The sequence below is a fragment of the Lonchura striata genome, chromosome 3, assembly GCF_050655825.1.
Source record: "Lonchura striata isolate lonStrDom1 chromosome 3, ASM5065582v1, whole genome shotgun sequence".
Taxonomy (NCBI): Eukaryota; Metazoa; Chordata; class Aves; order Passeriformes; family Estrildidae; genus Lonchura; species Lonchura striata.
In genome coordinates this window covers 72,016,894-72,041,137 of record NC_140705.1, presented here as the reverse complement: position 1 = coordinate 72,041,137, position 24,244 = coordinate 72,016,894, and positions in this window count along the sequence as shown.

Here is a 24,244-nt window from a genome sequence, read left to right as displayed (position 1 = left end):
CTCACTGGCCGCTCTGGTTGGATTCCAGACTGCTCTAAGGAAGATGACTAAGAAATTTGTAGTTTATGCAATCAGTATTTATTGTAACAGCTGACTTTTTATGTCTTCTTTTTTAGCCATAATCTAAACCATTGGCTGAAAATATCTCAGTTTTTTGCAGCGCTACATCAAAGAAATATTTTAGATAAATGAGATAGGAAAATAGGACAGTGAGAAAACTAATAAAGGAAATTTAGACTTGTTCTGACAATTATTTCACATTGATTGGTTACAGTAGAAGCACAGATAATCTTTTTCTTTACTGTCATCACACTTAAAAACCCCAGACTCTAAGAAAAGGACTGATTCAAGACTATTTGTACTTAGTGAGTCAATACTCCCCAGTAGTCTTCTACTGTCTGACAAATGCTCTGTGGTTGAGATGAACTAATTTTAGACTGCATAATGCCACAGTTTTAAACCTACACTACTCTAAAACTAAATGCAGGTGAGGAATTCTGAATGATGAAGCATAGCTGGTTTTAGAAAAATGTATTGTATTGTGCAAGCATCTTATGGGCTGGTAGAATCTAATGTGTCTGACAAAATCTCACCAAACCAAGTTTTCAAGTCCAGTTTTCAAGTCACTGCATTCACATGGAGATCTATCCTGACAGCAGGTCTGACAAAGCACAGAAAATCTGTTTGGTTAAATGTCTCTCCTGAGAAAGAACAAAAGTACCAGCCTTCTGAAAATATCTGACCTTTGCAAGCTTGGCCTTGGAAGTTCCCTCACAAATCTGGTGACAACACAATAAAAAGATAGCTCAGAGAGATTTATGGCTGCATATAGCTGATCTGAAATCATTAATGGAAAAGAAGGTCTTTTCAGGAGAAGAAATGACCAATTCTCAAATGATGGGCTGGTCTGTACCTCTAAAATGAAGCTCTTCCTGTCACAATTTCACTGCTATCATTGAATGAAAACACCTGATATTCCCTGGTGGAGCAGGATCCCATGGTATTGGCAACTGCCCTCGAGTTTTGAAGTACAGACAGGTGAAAAGGCAGGTGGTAATGGCTGGAGCAGGAACTGGATCTCAATCTTCCCTTTTGATAAAGGTCAGGCCTGCTCTTTTAAGCTCCATGCTGGACCAGACTCCACTATTTATACTGAACATTATGTTCCATCAAATCTATTCCTGGAGTGGTTACACAGAATAAGTATTGCACCTCATGGAAGCAGCATCATTTAGTTAAATGCTTCCAGAGAAGAAAAGCCTTGGAAACAACAGAGTTCTTAGTAGTACTTTGACAAAACATTTGTTACCAGAACACAGTCTGTTAAGAGCTGTCCACATAATAACAGAGTTGCTGCCAAATAACCTAAACCAAAACTTCTAGGGGGAATTTTTGTTTTTAAATAAACATATTTTGAGTGAGATTTGGAGTTTCAGATTCTGGTAAAAAGGAAAAAAGGCTGATTAAAATAAAATATTACTAAATGTTATAAGAAAATTATTTGTTTCAAATAGACCTGGTTGTTTTTTTCCTATCTTTTCTTGCTTATAACTGTTCAGCTTCATGTTTTCATTTACCTCGGTTAGGAAACATCAGGTCTTGAGATTTGTCCCAGAATAAGAAGCGTGTTTTTGGGCTAGGCCTCCTGCAGCTATGTGTGTCTATGTAGGGACTGCCTGCTTCACATTTCCCCCTGTCTGTTTTGTGTTGTTTGTCTACTTCAATTATAAATACTCCAGGACAGGCAACTTATTGCTATGTACATCCGTTACACTCTTCCTTGCCTCTGGATGTTCTACCACAACAATAATTATTCAATGATACATGATGAAGTACCTCTGAAAGGAAAGTATGTGGTCCTAGGAGACCTAAGCATAGGTCTGTTTGCCAAAAGGAATTGGTTCCTGTTGTTGCAGGCCCCCAGCTGGGCAATAATTGGCATTGACTCTATGATTGTAGAAGATTGATCAATTGTTTTATTGCATCATTTTGTATTATATTATACTATGCTTATTAAGAAACTCAGTAACCTTTATAGTTAGTCCAATACAACTTCGACTTAATTGGTCAATTAATCTAAACAATATCTAGTGTCCAATTAAGAAATCACTCTTTGGTAAATGAATCTCCATGACACACTCCACATGTGCATAACAGCAGGTGCAACAAGTGGAGATAAGAATTGTTTCTCATTCTTTCTTCTGATCTTCTCACAGCCTTCCCCAGGAAAATGCCTGAGAAATTTGTGCCTGCTCTCTGTGGCCAGAGAGCAGCTGCCACATGTTCCTGAGTAGAGGAAATTGTAATTGTGGCTGCTTATCCAAATTTGGGATGGATGCAGGAATATCCTGTGACAAGTCTTCAAAATGGTTTTGAATGATTGCAACCAATTAGTGTAGATGGTGCTAGGGAGAGAAGAACAGGACTGTGGTGAGGAGGCAAGACTGCACTAGAAGATGCTCTTTCAGCCTTTTTCTCATTCCACTGATATTTTCCCTCTTTGGGTGGTGGCATAGCTGATTGAGAACTTCCCACTTTGATTTTCTGCAGAAATATCCAATTTTGTGAAATCTCTAATTTGCTGACTCTCTCCCATACTAGGGGTTTCTACCAGAGTGTCTGTGGTCACTTCTTATGAGATAACATCACTCCCTGAACTCTTCCTGACACAGGCTGCTTGTTCACCACCCAGGCAGGCTACAACATGCATGGGAATTTTGTACCTGAGTGTTTATCTGGGCTGTACTCAGACATGACACTCAGATGTATTGATTTTAGAATTACTGAAAAAACTGCTTGTGATCTGGAAAGTCCCCTCTCAGTCTTTGCGAAGAGCCCTTCCCAAGCAGTTCCTGGCATGAAACCAAATAGAAATTTCCTGGGTTTGGACTATTCTAATGCCTCATTCTAATGACAGTGCGTTAGTTCTTCGTGTCTCTGGAAGCAGTCAAAGGTCATAAAGGGGAAAACAGATCTCCTCCAAGGACATGTGCAAGGTCCAACCTCAACCAGCATAAGTTTGCTGTGAAGATGTAAGCCCCTTCTGCTGCCATTCAATTGTTGCTCCAGAGGGACTGCGACCCAAACTTGTTACACTGAGGCTATTCTGTTAACCAGGTCTGGAAAAGGAAAAGGAAATGGGGAAGAAATCAGAGCCTAAAACAGTCCTAAGAGCACTACTGAACCAGGTGAAAGACCAGCGTGTACCACACAAAAGAAATCAGGCAGAAGGAACCTGGAAACTGAGTATCACACTTTTTCTATAAACAGAATTAAAAGTTTATGCAGGGATATCATTAATACTACTTATGGTTACAGTGGTTCAGCATATTATAAAAACTTGTGGAGTAATCTAGGATGGAAGAATTCTGTTCATAGTGTAAAGCAAAAAATAACTCATATAAAAAAATGCATTGACACAAAGTTAAAACTCGTGCAAGGATAGAGTGGGCTGTTGATACATGTTTCTTTACAAATAGAGCTGCATCACTTAAAATTCAGGGATATTTTTGACATTTGATTTTATTCTTTCACATAATCTCCATCTACAAAATTTGGACAGAACTGCTCCAAATTTTTTATCAACTCTTTAATCCATCTTCATGACCATGTACAGAATAAGCCACTGAAGAGGGAATGTACTGAACCTCAGGGATGACAATTCTGCTTGGCTGAGCTGAAATGGACAACATGCGTGTCCCAGATGGCTTCAAAAAGAATACATTCTGATTAAGGAGCAGTGGGAACATTTTCCAAGTACATTTGGGTGTCTCTTATAAATTTACAAGGCAGATGCTTCTCCTTAAAATCATCTGCCTCACAGACCCTTTTTTCCCCCCTCTACTCAGATGTACATGTATATATTCCCCTCTACTCTGTGAAATGGTGAGTCCATTGCAGTTTCATGTACATGCTAAGCCCAGTTTTGCCACCTTCACAATGAATGATACCCTTGCTGAGGAGCTTAAAGAGGACGGGGTTGGGTCCTCACCTCACAGCAGATCTGAGAATGGAAGATGCCAGAAAAGAGTGAGATATGATGGGAAGGACTCTCCTGTATTCACACACAGTACCTAGAATCCAACTATGAGCAGAAGAGGGACTGTTCAAAATCCTCCACCATTGTTGCAGGATTGCTGTTTTGCATTTTTTGAGGTCCATTATCTTCTTCTGTATTTGAGCAGGCTGTGTTCTTCTCTGAGATTAAGCAACCAACCACCTAAGCAGCTAAGTAGCTTGTGAAATCTGTGGGCCTCTAGCACTACTGCAGAGTGTCTAGAGAAAGGTCTGCTGTGCAGCCACAAGTGCCCTGTTGAGATCAATTCCAGCACACAGACCGCAGGACTGGAGCAGTTCCTCAGGGCCTTTTTGGTACACTGGCCCTGAGGGAACCTCTTAAGTAGTGATAGAAAACCAAGGCAGTTGTATGAAAATACTTAACTCATCCACAGCACAGTGCATTTATAGCTGCTCAAAGCACATAAATGTTGCTGTCTCTGTTTTCCTTGGACATATCAACCTTTTATTGTCTAGGGATTTACACTGCAATGTAATGCAATGCCTTGTGAGCCCTGCACTATCAGGGTGTAGTGCAGGAGGTCAGAGGGAATAAGCTTGTAGCAATAACCATGGGATAAGCAACGCTGCAGCTCCCCATTTTACAGTCCAAAGCAGCACACACAGCTCTTACTGGAGATAGAAAAAAAGCGATGTTTGGTCCTCCTTTGGGTGCCAGAGCAGTTCTGTTGGGGAAGAACATGCTAAGTGAGGAAACTTCTCATCCCTGAGGATCCTATCTACAGCCACCCTCACTGGGGTGGCCAAGGGACTGGCAAGCAGTGTGAGAGCATCACAGGAGTCAGCATCACAGCACACGTAACTTAACCCAAGGTGTTAGAAACAAAATCACCAAGAGTGCAGGGTCACAGAGCACATCAGTTTGGAAGATGGGTTAAAGATGTCCTGTTCTGCCTAACAAGGCACATTACCTTGCCATTTGTGCTTCAACTGAGTAGAGACAGCTCACAGGGCCCATCACTAGCAGTGCAGTGTGCAGCAGCCTTTCATCTGAAGAATGTGGCTCTGCTTGCTGAGACTACTGAGGTCTCATTAGTCTGGGATTCAAGAGTCAGTGACAGCAGCTTCCCGCAGACACCTGTCAGGCACAGGCACATTTCTGTGTATTTATGGACATTTAGTGTGGGAAGGACCCTGAGGTGCTGTGGCAGAGACACTAAGTGCTTGGCAGAGTGCACTAAAGAGAGGGAAATAGTGTTTGTCAGTGCCCAGCTTTGCCCTGGCTGCAGCAATTTAGCAAACATTTCTGTTTTGAATATCAGGCACGCTCACAGAGACTCTTGTACTCTTAGATTTCAAATATACTGGGAGCATCAACTGTCTCAAAAGAAGAAATTGCTGTAAATATAACAGTCTTTCTGCTCTAAAAGTCACACAGAAAACCATGCAAGCGTCTGTATTTAATCTGCACATCAGTCTGACAGACTGATTCAAATAACCCAAACAAAAAATGAATAACATTGCTTTGCCTGAAGAATATTCATGTGATCAAAGAGCGGATTTTAAAGTCAAGTGCAGGGATCAAATGGTACCAAATTCCTGAGTATAACTTGTAGATTGGTGATCCAATTTTACTTCTTCAAGTCCTTTTCCAAGTCCTACTATCCACCTAGCAAAAAAAGATGTGCTGTTCCTCTCAGTGTTTTTTTTTACTCATAAGAAAGCAAATTCAGTAATCTGATCCTGACTCAGAGCTACTGGGATCATTCCCATTTCTGCAGAGACCTCCCCTGTGAGTTTACATGTTCCAGTTGGGCTCTGCAGCTGCTGGAGACGGTGCCCCACCACAGTGCCATGCCGTACTTTGGAAAGTCTGTGTCTTGTTAGGAAGCAGTGGGGCTCATGGATGCTGGTGTAATATTCCCTGTGCCCCTGTGCTCCTGTCTCCAGTTTCTCTGTGCTATAGACATGACCCAAGTCAGAGGGTGTTCCTCAGAGCAAGGTACTACTACACAGGAGAGCAAATTCATGACTGCACTCTCAAGAGTACTGTTTCTTACATCTAAAAAAGAGATGTATTTATTCTTCTGTGTCCCAAGGTGGCTCCGGGACTTTTCCTGAGGTGGTTGTTGGCTCTGAATGAACTGTTCCTGAATGGTCCATTAAAAACGGACACATGTACCTGTGGAAGCTCCCACTATTAATGTTCTCTAGCCAAGGCTAATAGTCACTTGTGATGGCTGCCTACAGGATATGGCAAAACTCTTCACAGAAAAATATTCCTTGCCTTTCCCAGCCTTTTATCCATGCCTTACCACTAACTCTTACACATGCATGAATTCCAGTTAGAGGTGAGCATTCACCTTTCAAGCTAAGAGGAAATACTACTACTACCTGTAAAACCTGCTGCCTTAAAGATGGCAGTGTGTGCTGTTGGTAGGGCATCCTGCAGCTGTCTGTGGTGGTGTTTGGTAGATGCAGAAAGCCTGGGGGCACATTCAGCCTGCTGTGACAGCTGGAAGTTACTTTTGTTGTCCTGGACAGGGCAAATGTGGTTTTTCTTTTAGTTTTTTATTTTTTAGAGTGGGGAGGAGGTGGAGGTGCCTCCTGAAGTTTTTCCAGATAGTTGAATTTTCCACACTTGAAGCAAGAAAGTCTGTTTATGTTGCAGTTTCTCTTCTTACAGCCCTATCCCAGACTTACTCCTCTTGCCTCTCCAATTGCTGTTGTTTTATTGGCCCCCTCCAAGTTAAGACAACCTCTGAGGAACTGACCCCAACAAGTGATTGCAAGAAGGTCACTACTTTTCTCTGCTACTTTCAGTCTCACCTCTCCATAAAATACAACCTCTGATGTTTTCTTCATCAAAAAAGCAAACTCCTTAGGGCAAGAACAAACTCCTGTTCTTTGCACCGCATTGGGCAACATGAGACCAGGGTCACCTGGGACAGCTGTCTGCAGCACAGCACAAATAATGGAGGCTTCACTACCAGGGCAAGAGGACAGAGTTTTCCTCTGAGCATTCAGGATCTCTGTTGCAGCACCCAGCAAGCAGCTCAAAGCTGTGCACACTGTGATTAATCTAATTCCCTCTGAGGACAAGACTGCTGCCATGGATGATGGGAGCAGGAATTTGAACTTGCTGAGTTCAGGGGATTCCCTTCCCTTCTTAGATCTCCTTTGTCTAGGTGGCAGCAGCAAATTTTTATGAATTGGAAAAGTCCCAGGGCAGGCCAGTTTCCAGCTCCTGCCTTCCCTGAGGCTCAGTGGATAAGGAAGAGGTCACAGAGGGGAGGGTGCCATGGGCTGTTGACACACAAAACGCTGCAAATTTCCACCCGCCTGGGGCTCGCCAAAAGGAACTGCTTGAATCAGGAAGTTGGGCAATGCATGGAAACACACTTCCCTTCACTCCACATTTCTGAATAGAGTTGTCACAACTCTTTGTTTTTAAATTCCTTTGCTTTCTCCCTGCTCTGTCCAAGGCATCTCTTCGTTTACAGAAAAGAAATAGCAATGCATATGGGAACTCCACAACCTTGAAGCCACCAGAACTGGCTGAATTCAGGAGAGTCAGTAAATTATCTCCTGCAGCATGCTGAGAACTGAGAACTGAGTCCTCAAGTACTGCTCAGGGGCCTTCCCACAATAGAGGTGCTGCTCCTAACACATATAAGAGCTACTCACCAGGTACAGTCAAGCCCCTGGTCATTAATAACAAGAGTGAGCTGTTTCATGCCAACTTCAAACATTTGTCCTCCATCTGATCTAGAACTAAAGCAGTATCTTTCCCAAGTGTCTGAAAGAGCTGGTATAAGGAAGGGTTTGGTCAAAGCTGAAAAACCCCACATTCAAATTTCTGTGCTGCTGGCTCTGGGGCAAAGTTTCTTTCCCTTAAATTACTCCTGACTGAAGAAATCAAGGATTTCTACCTAGACTTCCCACTACTACCATCAGCATCATAACCAACCACAAGCAAGCAAAGTGAGAGGCTTCCTCTTCCTCCCCATCACAACAGTCATGGCACCTCATAGCTAGAAGGATGGGGAAATTCTCATTTGAAAGTATTCTACAGATTAGGAAAGACAAGAGGTTGAAAAGTGAAAGCTGAACCTGAGCCTGCTTGGTTTGTTGTGCCATACTGGATGTCTCTTCATGGAGAAGTGGAGGACAACATGCTTCCATTCCTGGGAGAAAATACGGAATAAAAAAACAGCATTATTGATTATTTTCAAGAGCATCAGCTGGCTAGGCTTGAAAGTGAACAGAGATCTTGTCTCTATCCAAACTTTGAATCTCTCCTACCCCTCTTTCTCTCCAGACCTCAGTCCCTGCCCTCCAGAACATCCTAAGCAAACAACTGAGATTTCCTGTGCAGTGAGTCATGGGATGGAGCACAACAGGGAATACAAAGCAATGGATGAGGAAATGCTTCATGTAAGATGGGGGAAAGAGAGAAGCAGGGCAAAGGTGAATGGAAGGTAGAAAGAAAAGCATCAAGTAATATAGAGAAAGAGAAACTCTGACTCAACTGGAGATTGAACAGAAGAGCCTGCAAAGAAATAATAACTGAAAGAATATAAATGCAGCAGGAAGTGTTGAAGGGCTACAACGTAGTGAAAGAGGACATTGGGAGAGCAGCTATACAATGCTGTGAGGTCATTGCAGGCACAGGATGAAGTCACTCAGGGCAGATACAGGGTGAGGCAGGACTGTGCAGATGAGCAATGGCCAGGGTAGTAGGGCAGCCAGCAGGCAGGCAGGCAGATCTGCTCATTGGATGCAGTGAAGGATCAGACAGCTTCCTTGATAGGGAGTTGGCTGAGCACTCACCTTAACGAGGATGAATATTTTTTTCTGAATGCTTTCAAAAGTAGTGATTCCACTTCAGACAATGATGGGTGTTGTCAGAGAAAGGTATCAGAACCCAGAGAAACAGAGCTGTATCCACAAAGAAGTCAAAGCATGTGAAGATAGCTCTCCTTTGCCATACCTGTTACACAGTTATTTACACCTGTTCAAAGGGGCAGCAAATATTACTAAAATCAAACAGCACTTTGGACTGGTAGCATTTTATGTACATCCCACTTTTATGTACATCCCCAGGGGTTGTACAACAGAGGATTAAAAGACCCCTGCTGGTTCCCAAAGCTGAGTCTCCCCAAGCCAAGGGCCCTCCTGATACACCTGCACATGAGATAGGGACATTTTGTGTAGCCAGGAAAAGCAATGACCCGTTTAACACCACTTGGTGCTGGCCGAGGAGCAGTGAGCTGGACAGTGTGCTGTTCTGCCCACCACTGCTGCCTCACCCTCCCAGCCCACAGCTGCCCCATGGTGAGTTATCTGTGTGCTTTATCTGCCACATGCCTGGGTGCCAACAGCCAGACCTTCAGCCACAGCAAATCAGCTCTGCTTTGCTGAAATCCACCAGCCTAGGGAGCTATTCCAGCTCACCCAGGATGAGGCCTCTGGAGCACTGAGAGGAAAGGCTGTCTTTGTTCCCTGTGTCCTGATTAGTACACTCTGACCTGACCCCTGACTTGGTCTCGAAACACAGATGAAGTACAAATAATAGAGTTGCTGGATTGGTTATCAGAAGCTCACTCAGGGATGCACAAAAGTCTTTTGCCCTTGTGCTTTAAACCAAATATGTGTCAAGAAGGGATCACCCTGGGATAACTCCAGTGTTGCTGTTACTGTACAGTGCTGCAATACACAGCTAATGTCCAGTGCTGCAATACAGTCACTGCAGCCCCATCATCACAAAAAAAAAAAACAACTCCACACAATTTCAATCCCACCATGGGAATAAATGACAGAATAAACCCAAGGAAAAGAACATCTTGTAGAATCTAAAAGCAAAAGTAATTAAAGTCCATAACATCAAACTTTCTCAATTATCTCTTTCTCATTTATCTTTCTACAAAAACACAAATACAAAACTACAATTTGTTGAATTTTGGCAAATTACTGTATTTGTGGATTTGGACTTTTAAACCCAGATTTTCTGCACTTTTTTTATACCTAGTTTGTACCAAGATAAGTCCATTGACACACAGGGACCTGCTGTCAGGACACCTGAAGTAGTTATCACATCCTTCTGGATGACCCAAGGTGATGCTCACTTTTGTATCCAGACAGTGGCACAGCAGGAATCAGAAAGTGTGTAAACCTAGAGCAGCACCAATGAAGCTGGCAGTAAGAGGCAAACAACCTCAACTCACCCACCTTTGCCTTTTTTCCACTGGGACTGTCCAGTCATTGCCCCCAGGGCAATGAGCTATTCCTCAGCAAGCCTCCACTCAGGCCCCACAGAGACTTTGCGACCTTCTGTGCAGAGACCTGATCCCCTCACTTCTGTAAGGAGCACAAGGGCTTTCCAAAAGGCCAAAACAGAGAAAAAAGGGCAGAAGAGCCCAAGCAGAACTGTGTTTAAATTATAAATCTGACTCCATATTACTCCAAGTGAAGGTATTTGGAGCCAGGAGTTGTGGTTCAAGACCATCTCTAATTCCTCTAAAAATACGTGACACAATCCTATGAGTCTTTCATGCTAAACACCACTCTGAGAGCTTTCATTTAATGGCTTTTCTTTCCTGGTCACAACTCCCTCTCATCCCTGCAGCTTTTCACTGTGCAGTGCCAGAGCCATAAAGATCGTACTATAAAGGCCCCCCAGCCTTTATCTTGCATATCACGACATCGTGATTCAAATGTTACAGAGCTGCAACACAAATGTAACATCAATGTACATCCCATAACAGGCCCTAATCCATCCCAGATTTGGTTCAGGGCTCACTTGCTCAGATCTCCTTGGACCACACATTGTGTGCCACTGTTTGTGTTCAGCATAAACAAAGCATCAGTGTGGAAATCTCATCAGCGCAACAACTGTATGGTCAGATCAAGAGCTAGCAGGAAGCCACTCTGTATCTTTCCAGAAGACTTGCCAACGAGAGTGTTTTATGCTCATGGTGCCCTCCTCAGAGGCACGGGACCTCCAGTTTGCAAAGGCACTGGCTGCACCCGTCCAGGGCAGCCCAAGCACACAGCACAGCAGGAGTTGTATTCCCAGACACCGCCGAGGGACGCCTGGTCTTGCATGGAGTGGCAAGATCATGGGAGAGCTGACAGGGTGGGCCTGAGCTGATCCTACTGCTGCTTCAGCCACCGGAGAGCCCAGAGCTGGAGTTATCCCTGGAGAGCAGCAGTAGGAGCCTAAGGGCCCAGCACTGCCTTCCTGGGAATGTGGCAGGCACCCTCCACTCATCTGCCACCTATGCCCCTTTTCCAGTTTGTTGCTAAACTGTCCTTTTGACAGGAGAGAGTTGTGAGCCATTGCCAGGTGAACTCTTTCTTCTCCTTACCTCCTTGGTTGATTGTAGGGAAACCAATAACAGTCAGCACATCCTCTCCTGCGTTCTCAGGCATTGTTCATTTTATTGGGATAAAAATTCTTTCTGTGCAAAATATTGCAAAGACAAGATGAACATCAGGTCTGTATTAATATTTACATCAATGAATATTACAGAGCAAGGAAACAAAATAAAAAAACAAAAAAACAAACCCTCCATCTTGATCACAGCTGCTGTGAAAGCCACTTAGCAGTGCTGGAAAGCTTCCTCCCATCCAAGTATTGATTGCTGGAAACATTCTCTGCTTATGACATTCATTAAAAGGGCAAATGCTTTGAAAATACAATCGAGTGAACAATTTTTCTTTCTTTCCTTCATCCTCCTTTTGGACTAAATGGAGTTTGACAGATTTTTTTAAATTAAACAACATCAAGTCCACAGTATAGCTATATGTTGCAATATATGCTTATATGTTTGTCCTGCCCTGCAGATTTAGTGCTCAGGCAATACTCAATATCACTAAAATTAATCCAGAGCAGCCACATCATTCTGCCGTGGCTTTGAGTTGACCCTGTATGTGGCTTGACCATCTAACAAGAGAAGCAAAACGTGTGTGAGCAAAAAAATGCTGAATCAGGTAATAGGAATGTTATTGTTAGGAATACAAAATTGTGTTGTGGAAATACAGCCTGGAGGCCCTCATTCCTTCTTGGTAGTTCCTATCCTATGCACTTGCATAACTTTTTGTCTCAAAACATTGTGTGATTCCAAAGACTCCAGAAACTTTGGGACAAACATGGACTTGCTAGTGTTGATTTTGCAAACATCATGCACAGCCAGCTGGTTTTCACACAAAACTGGATAAAACAAGCAATGTTTACCTGATGTCAGATATTCTCAGAATAACATCATTTTGTTCAAAGTGTAGTTGTTCATGTGGTAAATTGACTGTCTGTGTTTAAACATGAGGTTCACTTGCAAATAATGCAGAGTGAGATCCCCAAAGTGAATGATCACACATGTTGGTGGACAACACTTTGGGCATGGGATGCCCAAGTGGGAGAACTCTGTTCTTATGGACAAAAAGCCATGAAACCCCTCAATGTATCCATCAGGTACCATTGCCTTGGATGCTATACAAGGGGAACTGCCTGCTGCATTGGCAGTAAGAGCTGAAGAGCGCATTCCTGGCCCACCAGGAACATCTGGTGTGTCAATAAGCATCAGCATTTGGGCTTGCCAAATATTACTGCATGTATGCAAATGCCTGTGGAGGAAGAAGAAAGCCAAATGTTCACGGCTAATTCCACCTGCTGGAATTACCTTTCACGCTGTCATTTCTTTCACATTTGTTACCTCTTTTGCAGCTTTAGGTTCTCTTGCTTATGACTCAGTTTCCTAGAGAAATTTAAATTCCTAGCCTCTTTGGAACAGAAATTTTGGGGTTTGGGGATTCATCAAGACACTGTATCTTGCTAATGGAGGTTAATCTGACCAATTTGACTATCCAGATGCAGAAATTTCAGCTCCTTTGCCCGCTGTCCCACACATGTAGAAGAGCAGGAGATGTGAAGACAGGTTAGTTGGCTCAAGTGAGGGCCAAGGCTACCAGCTCCAGGTAAAGTGTAACCTTTGGTGTGGTCCATGCAATCAGAGCCCTTCTCCAGGGCATGCCTCAGTCCAAGAGATGGCAGTTCCTGGTCAAGAAACACTGAAGCTTCCTTCACTGCTGTTCTCCAAAAGGAAGTGCCTCTGCTTATTCTTTCAGATACAGGGTTTTGATATACCCCAATGTAGATAAGAAGCATGTATAGGAAATTAGATATATGATATCCTTTTAATATTTTAAAGTCTCCTGCCTATTTTAGGTTCTACTGTCCTCCTTTTCCCTCTAGCAGGAGGATTAAATCTTTCTTCCTGCAGCCCTGTGAGGACCAGCACTCATTTTCCAAAACTATACCTCAGCCCCAGCTGGGCATTAACAGCTACTTAAGTAATTGGGACACCAGTTTGCTAGCTCAAAAATAATTATTTTGTGCTGTACAAAAATTAAAAGTTTCCATTTTCTGAGAAAATTAAAGAAAATAGACAAAGCTGTCTTTAGGCTATGGGCAATGGGATAGCCTATTGAATATTATGGAAACTCTTTAAAGAAAAGCATTGTTTCCAAGTGAAAACTCAAATGTTTCAAATCCTCAAAACTCAAATCCTTTCAAAAAAGATCACAGAGAATTTTCTTCTCTAAAAGCTAGATTCTTCTCTGAAAAACTGATGCAGATTAATTGAATTCAAGTTCAGAAATAGTTCCAGACCCCACCTCCCAGCACAACTGCCTCTATGGCTATTTTCTTGCCATATGAAATCTTCTGCCACCTCCAGCTCTAGGTTATACAATCCCCACCCTGAGAATGCATTTGAGGGAGTTGCATTATCAGGGTGGAGATACACGTGTTTTGCTGTAAGTTGCTCCCCAGCTCTGTGATTTGCTTCTTGTATCCACACCCCAGCTCCCTTCAAGGACTCCCAACTTGATCCTGCTATTGTGAACTGGGGAACTCCTGGTCTCCTCTGTGCCACCATTTTTTTTACCATCCCATTCATTCATTGGGGTGAGGCTGCAGGAGCCAGACACAGGGAGCAGAAATGGAGCAGGTATGGAGCAGGTACAGAGCAGGTACAAGTTCTGTAATCTAGTGAATCCTGGTCTGTCTTGCCTTTCTCAAGCCCTCATGCCAGAGAAAAGGGCCATCTGTGAATTTTGGCACATATTGAGTTCAGGCCTTGATTACTTTCTACATGGAGGTTTTTATCTAACCCAGAGCAATAAATAACTGTCAGATTAAGCACAGCCATGCAAATGTTACTGTACTCAAATTGTAAAAGCTCCTTTTATGTGGGTGCCCTCTGAAACAAGGCAACCCTTCCCAGCCCTCAGTTATGCTCAGCCCTTCTCTAATCACCCTGTTTCGGATGTGCAGCTTGCTGTGAAAGACAAATGATGGGAGCTATTAAACTCTGTCTTGTTGTGAACGTGCCCAGCTGTAATATTGCAATTACAGACAGGACAGCAGTTTGCTGGGGACTGAGGGCTGGGCAAGGATGGCTGGTCTCTGGTAGCACCTGCAGATCAGCCCAGACCACCTTCCAAATGGGTCTGCCATGGCTGTGCAGATGTACAAGCCAGGGCTCCACAGTACTAATGCCATGCCAGGATGGAGGAGAGCCCTGCGAAGAGCCAGGAGGCCCCCACAACTGGAGGACATCTTCATTCATGGAGCTTAGTCGTGGTGTAGCTGATGGGCAGAGGTGGGGAGGGTCCACAATGCACCTTGCTCCCTGCAGCTCCCTCACTGCCCTGGGAGGGCTTGGGCATGACCTGCATCCTGCAAAGCCAGGACGAGTTAGGCAGGCAGGAGACATAGAGGAGCAGTTCAGTGACATCTGAAAGTTTTGTGAGATGGCCACTGCCCTGTGAGGGCAGCTTGCACTGTGACTGTACCATTCTGCACTCCCTGCAGCATGAAGCAAGTGCCTGGACAGTCACCCGGCGTACTCAGGGGCACCCAGTCTCATCCAGGCTGTGTGGCAAAACTGCCAAAGGTATCAGGATGCCTGGTCTCCATTAGAACTCTTTCAGTCATTTCTGGAAAGGTCTGCCTTTCTGAAAAGGCAGCTTTCTGTAATGGCAAGGTGTTAGCAGAGTTTCTTGAGTGAGAAAAAATAAATGCTGCCAGGAATTGTAAATTAAAAGTGATAATTGGAAGAGCTATATTGGAGCATATTTGCCACATACCCACTTGCTCACCTGCTCTTCATTAACACTGTTCAACATCCCAGATTCAATTACAAAAAAAAAAAAAAAAATAAAATGCTTTTTAATCCCCACTCTCAGCCACCTACTTGGATGCTAATCAGGATAAAGCCAGAATAAACCAAGGGCAGCCACTGTGGCAGGCAGATGCCTCACTCGTGGGCACACTGAAACACATGCTCTCACTGAACCACAGCCCACCAAGCACTGAGAGCACCCTAAGCACACCTGAGCCCCTTCTGCTGCCTCTGCCAGTGCTCAGTGTCTGCGGGGGCTGCAGCAGCTGCATGCAGCACACAGGGCGCATTCATCTTGCGCTCACCACAGGGACTCGTATTTAATCTGAGGCAGTCCTTGGCCTCTGGCAGTCAGCAGTGTCAAGGTTGCTGCTGCCACAGAGATGGATGCAGGTCAGCAATCTGCGTGATAGGGCTGAATAAATAAATTAATGGGAATCTAGTATACATAAAATAAAGGGAAATAAAATATAGGTTCGCTTCTACAAAGGTCACAGTTTTGCAAGAAGGCGTTCTCCAGAACAGCTGCATGGAACTTAGCAAGCACTCAATTGGGTTTGGAAAATAAATTAATTTAATGATTTCTTGCCCACTGTAAGTTGAATTGCTAAAAATCTGGATGTGGCAAATCTTTCCATGATACAGAGCTATTGCACTGTAATTCATAGGGTTGCATAGGCATTGACCACTAGCAGATTTCATTTATAAACTACCAGAAGGCAGAATTTAACAACTACATTTATTTATTTATACACCAAATGAGAATTGCCTTTTGCCTGGCTTTTCTGCAGGAAATAATTTGATATTAGGGGGAAAAAGCAATACGTCTCATTTCTTTAGAAAGGGGACTGTTTATATACATAATGAAAAAGAAAATGCAAATGCTTAGAAAAACAGATGGGTAGATATCAGCAAAAGATCATAGCAGGGATTAAAGACGAAAACTATGAAAAATATTAATTAGATAATTTCCTCAACAAAAGACATCAAACTGTACCAATATGGGGAGTGTATGGTCGTAATGATTTGCATTGTGATAGGATCACAGTGTTCCAGGAAGGGATTAGGGCTTTGCTGTGTCAGTGCTGCAAAAGCCTATCTTTGTGAGGCAGCTTCAGATCTCCTAATGAAAGGAGATATGCAGTGATAAATGGCATTATGTGCTTGCAAGGTTATTGTTACCTCAAGGTCACTGTTGTCACTTCCCTCCCCCTATCATCATGAAAGCCAGTGCTATTAAAACTCAATCACAGTAATAGGGAGGGAGCTTGCTAACACACAAAATGCATGTTAGAGACCCTTTGCTGGTGTAAAGCCAGCATTAAGATTTTAACTTTACAATATGTTGTGTGGCAATGACACGCCCAGAGCTTCCCTTTAAAATTTGCCACTGGCTGGATGCACATTTCACACCTGTGGCAGAGTATTTTGAAGACTTTTTCCCCCAGAGATGCTGTGCCAGCCATGCTGACGTCCATCTGCTCTCACTCTCTAGCCAGCAGGTGATGGATGGGGGCTTTGTGCTGTCCCCAGCCCCATGAGCCACCCAGGGGTAAGCACACCTTCAGGGTACCTGTCCTGTCGGTATGAGTCCCTGGCACCTTATCAGGTGCACAGGAATGCTCAATGGCTCAGTCAGTCCAGTGCTAAAGCCCAGGTGGATTCGACAGACACGCTCCTATTAGAAGTCTCCTCACTGTGCTGCCAGTATGTTCCCCTGGTTCTCCTTTTCTGTTGAGAACATTTCATTTCCTATTTTCATGGGTAATCCTATCCACATTTAACAATTTCCTGGGATATATGGGTCAGATCCTGCTACAGTTACACCTGGCTGGTGGGTAGTGCTGGAACAAACAGGGTATAGAGGGAATCCTGCAGCTCAAGGCTGGAGGAGGACTGAGTTCTGTCTGGAATAAAAGCATTGAGAGCTTTAAAAAAATTGCAACTAATTAAAATTTAAAATTAGTTGACAATTTGACAGATACTGACACATGGATCTCAAAGCAGGAAGTTATTTTCAGTCATTTGTGTGTCTGAATGCAGGGGCTGCTTCTCCATGTTATGTACTGACTAGAAAATCTGATTAATTGAATGATGGTAATTGAGTCCAGAAAATGAAGGCATTTATCAAAAAATCTCAAGTATTTATTGTTTCACAAAGACAAAGGCAATACAAAGACTGCTATATATTGCTGATCAATATTCTAGCCATGCTTTTTTTCTGAGATGAAGGACAAAATGCTTTTTGTCATAACCTGCTTATGCTATCACAAAAAGCAGTTTGGATCAGTGAGATGTTTTGCTGGAATTAACCAGTTATAAAATTGACTAATATAAATATCAGAGGCTGTGAACCAAATTTTCATTCAGAACAATGTTAGCTGCTGACTGAAATCAGGTGAGAATTTGGTCCACTAGAACCAGTTGGACAGAGGAGAAATTGCTGCCCAGGATTTGCTCTGCAAGTGAGTATTAACAACCTGGATACATCTCAAATCCTTGCCGTGTGGTAGCCCTTTCTTGTGCAAAGCGAGCCTCTATTGTAACTCTTACTGGTTTTAGGAAGTTGAGCTATCTCAGATGAACACAGCTCTGGACTCCTCCATGCCACCAATTATTTTTGTGACTCTGCAATTTTGAAGGGAGAAGAACTCCAGGTGCCTAGATGCTCCCAAGTGATCCAGCACAACCTTTCCAGAGCAAAGGATGCTTACAAACTTGGAACAAACCAAAGCACACACAGATAAGGGAATGAGAGCTGAAGTGTTTTGCCAAGATCAGCTCCAAGTCTAGTGACCCTTGGCTTCCCATCACAAGTCATGAAGGCAATAAGACAGAATCTCAAATCCTGTGTCTGATGTCACTCCCTTTGCTCTGCTTCCAGCTATGGCTGTTCAGAACCTGAAAGGATTGTGGTGTTTTTTTCAGAAAAGAAAGCAAACAGTAGTCTTCATCTGTCCCTATGTCAGAAAAAGCAAAAAGTTATTTTAATGACCATTGATAGCTTAAAATCTTGAGGTAGTCTTTGTGCCATTAAAAAATAGATGCAGTCATAAGCAGAAGACATTGCAGAAAAAACACGTCACCTGCAACTCTCCTTCTGAGATGCACGCTATCAATACCCAAGTATTACAGAGTTCACAAAGAGAAGGTTGTATTTATCATATTAAATACATTGCAGCAAATGGGTAGAGCAGGGAAGAAAAGGAAAGACAGATCTGTAGCTGTGCTTGTGGCCAGATTTTTAATAATCTCTGCATGCAAGGTTTCATCAAGAAACTTTTTTCAAGACAACATCTCTTCTGCGTACATAAGAGAGAAAAAGTGTTTTTAAAAAATGAAAATCAACTGTACTGGAGACCACTGGACCTTTAGGCGAACACATAATATATATCAGGACATTGCTACTTAATATTTAAAACTATTTGCATCATAATAGCAAAATTTATGAGTGATACATTCAGCTGTCAATGTGCATAAACCTGTATTGATTAAAATAATATCTAAAATTCATTAAAGAGGTGCAGTCTTACCCCTGGGGATTAATAACCATTTGAGACCTGTGGATGGCTCAAGGTGCAGTCAAGGACCATTAACCCCACTTTGTCATTAATACCCAGAAAATTATCTGTATCAAGGTCCTTATTGCTGTTATAAACACTAAATGAAAAATAACATAGCTGTATGGATTTTTTTATATAGCTGATGCAGACTTAATTGGTGTGTACAAAGCATGACTCAAGAATTAAGACTATTTAGGAGTCTCCCAGGCTTGTCTGAACCATTTCTCAACATTTTGCTTTGCCTTTAATTAACTGCACTCTTCAGCCTTGTTTCTCTATTTGTGTCATGCCCAAAGTGGAAAGAGCATTTCTTAATAGTAACTAACATCCAAAATAATTTCTTAGAACTTTGAAGGTGAGATGCATTTCCAATATTCTTTTGAAAGAAAACTCCATTGAGAATTCCTTAGTTTATCCCTTTTCAGATGCCCAGGTCTCAATTTAGAAGCTCTTCTGTTTGCCTCACATCACAGAGAGGTGCATATTTTGCTAGCAGGAAGGATAGGGTAGTCACAGCCTGTTAGTAAAATATACACCTCTATAACAGGGAAGGCTAAATTTAAGAAATAACGGATGTTTTTTTACAAGGCAGGATATAAGCAAACAAACACAAAAATGGTTCAAAAACACATACAAATATTAAAGAGGATGTAGCAGATTCCACAGCATTCTTGGCAGATTATCCCAGGAGAAAATATGAAGTTTATATATATAGAGAGCTGTGTGCATGTCTGTGTTAGTAGTTAAATTTAATGTGGAGGAGATTCAGTGTATGTATAAGAATAATATTCTATGAAAGTGATCTTAGTAACTGCATAGCTGGAGCTTGCTTCAGATTTTAGACTAATCAGCATTCAAATACCTCTATCAGAGAAGCAAAGAAATACTGATGGTGTCAAAAAAACCCCACCATTTATTGCTGAATTAAATTTGGTGCTCTTCAAGATATTACATAATCTATGTATTAACCTCTAATTAAAGTTTTTTCATCAAAGGACTTTACTTGATTTTAAAGATGCATGTGTCTAATATTTACATGCAATATTTCATGTTTAGTTTACCACAAGAGAGGAACTGAATCCTTTACTTGGGACTGTGTGCACATATCAGAGGGCTGCTCCATGATGTTTGCAGTGGGAGAGAGGCAGGCATTTATCATAAATGTCTGCCGGTCCTACTTGCCCAGCCATTTACACTTGCATTATTGTGAGCAGCTGGAAAAGACTGCTGCTCTCCAGAATCAAGTGCCTGACTTCCCTTGGTGCTTCACTGCTCAGAGGAATATTATTAACAGTCCTTTGTCAAATCAGAAGGGAACACCAAGGGAGAAAAGAGAACAACTATTCAAGGGGCTGCTCTGGGATGCCATCAATTCCTTCAGAGAGTGAGATATGAGATATGGAATACACTTCAAGATTTTCAATAACCACAGATCTGGGAGGGCCTTCAATGTGTTGCAGGATTAAAATTTGAATTAAAAGAAAGGGAAAGGGAAAGAAGGGAAAGGGAAAGGGAAAGGGAAAGGGAAAGGGAAAGGGAAAGGGAAAGGGAAAGGGAAAGGGAAAGGGAAAGGGAAAGGGAAAGGGAAAGGGAAAGGGAAAGGGAAAGGGAAAGGGAAAGGGAAAGGGAAAGGGAAAGGGAAAGGGAAAGGGAAAGGGAAAGGCAGAGTGGGCTCCAAGGTCAAATCCAAGTGCCACCCTGATGGGGGAAATGGAGTCTCAAGCTGCCCAGCAGCAGCTCTGGCGAAGGCAGCTGGGGGCAGCTGGCCACCCACAAGCTAAGCATGAGCTGAGAGGAGGATGGTACCACAAGTATTGTTCTTGTGTCTATGACACAGTGTACGATTGTTGTCACCTTCCACCTGGCACGGTGCAGGCCACAGATGGAGGAACGACACTTTGCAGAAGGTGAAGGCAAAATGGAAGGAATGCAGAGGAACAGCAAGGTAGGAAGGTAAAAATTTGGCAAGCACAACCTCTTGAATAACAAAAGAATTTAGCCTGTTTGTCCAAATCACCATCTTCTGGTATGCAGAAGGTTGTTTACAGCAGAGAGTGGTATGTTGTTCTCCTGCTCCAGTGAGGCAGCACTGGCTCAGTTTGCAACCCAGGCTCAGATTTAGGAAAACTTTTTCATTATATTTCTATACAAGGCTACTTGGACTTTTAACCTTCTGCACTGGCATCTTTTCCAAAAAAATAAGAGATCACCGCCTGTCAAGACCATCTTTCCTTTGGAGTGTACCCTGAGCAGGAAGGCGGACTCCAGAACTTCTCTGTGTTCTCTCAGTCCTGCTTCCCCTCAGCTCCCTGACTCCATGACAGCAAACCCAAAAGCTCCTTTTCAAGAGAGACAGTGCCAGACTGGTGGCTGTATCAAGGTGAGTCTGCTAGATGCAAGCTATAAACAAAGGTAGGAAGGAGAATCAGCCACTGTCATATGCTGTCAAAAAAATGTTCTAAGATTTAAAAGACCTGCCTGAGTCATAAAGGAAAGATAATGTCCTTCCATCTAAACTGGACCTCAGTTTGAATGGCTACATGAATTACTGTAGATCAAGTGGTTGCAAATCCATTTTGGCATCAGTAAAGGACATGCTACATATCAGCCACATTCACTCAATTTCTCTCTGCTGACACTGAGGTAAAAAAAAACTCGTGTCTGGTTTGTACCTCATTGTCTGACACAGAGAGGAACTGTTTCTTGAAGATAAGTTTCAGTACTAATGTGATTCAACATGAGTTTGTAATTGCCAAAATGGTTTTCTTCTTGGTCTTCATATTTGTAGGCCTAGAAGTTTGGGTTTTTTCTAGGAAATTCCCATTTTGTGCCACTTTTCTTTTGCCTTAAATACTGTGTTTGATATGGTAGCTGAATTTCAGATTGGTTGATGATGGTGTAGCTGAAACTTACACAATTAATATTGCAGTGAATAAATAAGTAATTAATCTACAGTAGTTGTCAGTTTTATTTACACAAGTGTTGCTTTCATGGAATTGTGACAAATATGCATGTTGTGTGGTCCACCTATCATGTGTCTGCTTCATTTTCAGTATTCCATATTCGAGAGGTGGGGCTAACATACCTTGGTGTCTGCCAGCAAATTGTCCTCTTCTTGTTAAATACCACAAGATTCTTTGGCATCCAAGAGGGCAGCCTTGTCAACAGGCTTTAGATGAGGGCTGTCTTTCAAAAAAAATAATCTAGCCTTCCAAAAGCAAAGAGAAATGTTGGTATCCAAGAAACATAGAATGTGGATATGCAATTAATTTAACACGTATCATAAGCACATGTCATGGGAATAATCCATCATTTTTAATGGTCAATCTGTTGTCCTCCATGATTAGTATTCAGTTACTTTCTGTACCTAAGACCTTGTGGCATTAAAAACATTCTACACTCTGCCTCAAATGTGTGCAGTTTTTATTCTTATTTGTATTAACTTATATTTCCTTGGGAAATACAGTATTGAGATGAAGTTCTTGTTAACCAGCACACGAAGGGGATAGAAACAGAAATAGAACCACAAATATCACAAGGATTTTGGGTAGTGTCTATGGTTATCTGCTGAAGGAAGAGAAAGTGGACCTGAAGATCCTGGCAGCATAATTGTTACCTTACCTTAGATATCCCCCTGTGCAACAGCCTGATGGTCAGGTGAAAAGCAGAAATATTTAGGTGACAAAAATGTTCCACATTCAAGCCCTACCTGAAAGCAACACAGCAAAGCCCTTCTGTAGCTAAGACATAACAGTTCATAGAGGAAAAATAAATGCCTTACTCACCCTGCCAGCCTTTGAGCCAGGTAAGAACAGAGTTATGAGATCCCATGCCATTTACTTAAGTGCTTCTGTCACCATTTTTGCCTTGCTGCAGCTGGGAGCAGCCACGCAAGCCTGACAATGAGCCACATTGCTCCTGCCTTACAGACCCCGTGGCAGGGTGAGGCAGGCAGCCTCACACGCACACCCCTGGCTGTGGGATCAGTCAGAGACCCAGAGGAGACATCAGGAGCATCCTGTCTGACTTTCAGGATGCAGTCTGGGCTGCATGAACCAAAATAAAAACCATAAAATAAAACAGCTGGTGCCCCTAGCTGAAGGTAGTCCCTGAGCAGAGCTCTGCAGCTCTGGCCCTGGGAAAGCACCAGCACTGAACACTCCCAGATGACTGTACCCCTTCAATTCAAATACCAGGTTTTCATTCAGCAAAGTTCTCATACAGTTGGACCTTGAGCTATTTGGTTGGGTTATTTGCCTGAAAGGAATAATCTTGCATCTTCTAACAGTTGTGATTTCTCTGCTTCATTGATTAAAACACCTCTTTTCCACTATTTTCTCTCCAGCCATACACCCCACCCCCACTAATTAAATAGCTCCAACTCTCACAGCCGTGAGACTTCAATGGCTCAATAACATCCCGAGTCAATGTGTTGCAAAGCTGCTTTTTAATTCATTCTTCATGCAAATGATATACAATTAGACCTGGGTAATCTGCATTCCTTCTGCAAATGCTATTGTTAATAGGATTTAAGAAAAAAAACCTTCATCTTAACAAATCAATGGCACATACAGGCTATCAGATCAGTTACTCCTTAAACCTTTTGGATGGCCAGACATATGGGGCAAGCAAGCAATGATTATAACAAGGCCTTGCAAGGGTACTTTGTGGTGCTTGGGATGTCTGACTTCAGAAGCTTTCCACTCTATTTTTTCTCCCAGCACTGCTTGCCTACTCAGATCAGGAAAGGGGAAGGAGGATCCCAGAGGAAAAGGTCAGACCTTTAGGACATTCATTAGGGATTGCCAAGGGCTGGGGTTTCCTCAAAGCTTTCTTTCTAAATTGAGCTGGATTTTTCAACAAGAGCCCAGCCCTTAGGACAGGTTTTTACCTGTTAACAAAGAAACAGAGGGAAGACAGAGGAGGGGAAAAAAGCATCCCCTGTTCAGGCATGCCAGGCTGTTGTGGACAGCTGCTGTGTTCTGCCTTATGAGGAAAATTCTGGATATGCTATCAGATGTTTCCAAGTTTCACTTCCACTTCAAGTATCTCAATAAGTCACTCAAAAGGAAAAATATTTTTCTTCTAAACCTTAATCCAAGGTAAAAATAACAGTGTCCAGGACCCACAGGAATAGTCTCTGCCTTCCTCAACAGGTGGTGCAGGACTGCATGGTCTTTCCCTGCAGTTAAGGTACATGGGGAAGAGCTATGGCCTGTTACCTGCGAGAAAAGATGGTCCCAGTGGTCTCACAGCCCTTCAGTAGCCTGCAAAGAAGCAGAGTTGGGCAAAGACTGCCAAAGTGGGAAGCGTCTTGGGACTGGAGTGAGTTCACTCTCACATAAATATTCTTACCTTTCACTTCAACATTGGAGTGCCCATTGTTTGTGCAATGTGACACATCAATAAAGCTGAGGAATTAAAGTTCTCCATCCACAGGGCATGAGCAAAGCAAGGTACACAGACCTTCTTCATGAT